Raw genomic sequence first — 2,324 nt, 5'->3', positions numbered from 1 at the left:
TTTTTTTTTTTTTTTTTTTTTTTTTTTTGCCTTTGTGGAGGAGCAGCTCTTTAAGATCCCTCCGTGGTTGGTCGTGCCCATTCAGTGGCCCCCAGTGGTGGGAGCTGCAGACCAGTCTTCAGTGGCAGGCTGAAGGCTCCCGTCCTCAGTAGGGAACCTGCTGAATAGGCACCGAGGGCACCCACGCGCCTTCAGACCCAAGTGCGACTTCAGGCTGAGTAGCAATGAACTCAGGAGCCAGAGCAGGCCACTCACCCCGGAATTCTTCGTGGCCGCAGCCTCCCCAGCATCCACCTCATGAAGGCCACTGGGTGAGCTCCCTTCTTGGGATCTTACACAGGATTCACCAAGTTGCTCTGAAAACAGAAGGGCCCGGTGATGCCTAAGAGGCCCGAGCAGTTAGGAAAATACGCAGAAAAGCAGAGGAAAACATAGACCATTTTTCAAAACGTTTTCATTTCTCCTTAAAGCTCTGACACACTTGAATTATACTTGTGGCAAGAACTACTCTCAAACCCCACCCGTTGGGCCAGAGACCCTTGTGGTGTTAGCGAATGACTCTCCCATCACGTAGCACACGACCTATGCTTGTGAATTCATCAACCAGCAGATTAGATTTAAATATCTCTTGTGCGGAAGTATTTACTAACACCGATGGCACCTTTGAATCATCTGGAGCTTTAAAAAATACTGAAGTCTGGGGCACTTGGGTAGCTCAGTTGGTTAAGTGCCAAACTCTCGATTTCAGCTCAGGTCATGATCTCACCGTTTGCCGGATGGACCCCCGCGCTGGGCTTTGTGCTGAGTGTGGAACCTGCTTGGGATTCTCTTTCTCTCTCCCTCTGCCCCTCCCCTATCAGCATACATGTGTTTTCAATCTCTCTCTCTCTCTCTGTGTCTCTCTCTCAAAATAAATAAACTTAATAAAAAAGTAAAATAAAAATACTGAAGTCTGGATCCCACCATGACAAGGTTTAATCTAATTGGCTGGAGGTATGGCCAGGTGCACCTGCATTTTTTTTTTAATTTTTTTTAACGTTTATTTATTTTTGAGACAGAGAGAGACAGAGCATGAACGGGGGAGGGGCAGAAAGAAAGGGAGACACAGAATCCGAAACAGGCTTCAGGCTCTGAGCTGTCAGCACAGAGCCCGACGCGGGGCTCGAACCCATGGACCGCGAGATCGTGACCTGAGCCGAAGTCGGCCGCTCAACCGAATGAGCCACCCAGGTGCCCCCCGCACCTGCATTTTTTAAAGCAGCCAAGGTGCAGAACCACTTTTAGGTCTCTGCTCTGATCCAACTGAAGATTATTCAGTTCTCCTTTCAGTTAGGCTTAAAGATTTTGGTATCAGGGTTTACAGCATTGCCCCTTTAGATTGCACTAGAAAATTCCCTATCAGTCGCAATAAGTCTGCATCATGGTTTGGACTTCTCTAAATCTGAAGCGATAAGGCAACCAAGAGATGAAAGGGGGGAACAAAAAGGCTCAACCAACGTTTTGTTGTTGTTGTTTGCCTATCGTTTTTCTTTCATTTCTAACATTTTTTTTACAGATTATCTCCCCATCTCATTAGATACATAAGTGAAAGTCATCCGCAGTAAAACATAAAAGGCCATAACTACAAAAATGTATGGGGATTTTTTTAAAGGTTTTTAAAAAAATTTTTTTTAATGTTTATTTATTTTTGAGACAGAGAGAGACAGAGCATGAATGGGGGAGGGTCAGAGAGAGAGGGAGACACAGAATCTGAAGCAGGCTCCAGGCTCCGAGCTGTCAGCACAGAGCCTGACGTGGGGCTCGAACTCACGGACCGTGAGATCATGACCTGAGCCGAAGTTGGACGCTTAACCGACTGAGCCACCCAGGCGCCCCATGGGGATTTTTAATAATACCTTCCAAAGTTCACATTTAGTCCCCTGAAAAATAACATAAGGACCTAGTCATGGGACAGACTAATGAGAACCAAGAGTATCTTGTCCCCTCGGTTTGCTCTGTAATGGTGATAAGTTTCCTGAAGAAGCCACCAGAGCTGAGCAAGGGCTGAAGTCTGAAACTACACATCACAGCACAGTGTCCACCCCATAACAGGTGCTCAATGAATGCCCATTTCTTTTTCTTCAAAACCCTTGAAGCCTTATTTTGTGCCTCCTGAGACAGTCATCCCATTCAATCTGAATCACTCATTGGCGTGCCTTACCGTGCCCTTCTAGATTTAGATTGTATATTTCTTGTGAAGAGAGAATCTGTCTTATTTAGCAACCCCACCCCTTGTGCTCAGACAAGTGCCTAAAAATCAACCCATGAAGGGAGGGGGTGGGTCA

The 2,324-nt window shown here is 46.3% G+C and overlaps 1 non-coding gene across 1 annotated transcript; it reads right to left on the bottom strand.

The window, feature by feature from the left end:
- Window positions 1-490: 490 nt before the first annotated feature.
- On the bottom strand, window positions 491-637 carry LOC122225728. Its single transcript, XR_006205332.1, has one exon. It is a non-coding gene; the product is annotated as a small nucleolar RNA SNORA62/SNORA6 family (small nucleolar RNA).
- Between the last annotated feature and the right edge of the window lie 1,687 nt (window positions 638-2,324).

This window comes from Panthera leo, chromosome B4, assembly GCF_018350215.1.
Source record: "Panthera leo isolate Ple1 chromosome B4, P.leo_Ple1_pat1.1, whole genome shotgun sequence".
Taxonomy (NCBI): domain Eukaryota; kingdom Metazoa; phylum Chordata; class Mammalia; order Carnivora; family Felidae; genus Panthera; species Panthera leo.
The sequence above is the reverse complement of the archived record's forward strand: the minus strand, read 5'-3'. Positions and strand labels throughout refer to the sequence as shown.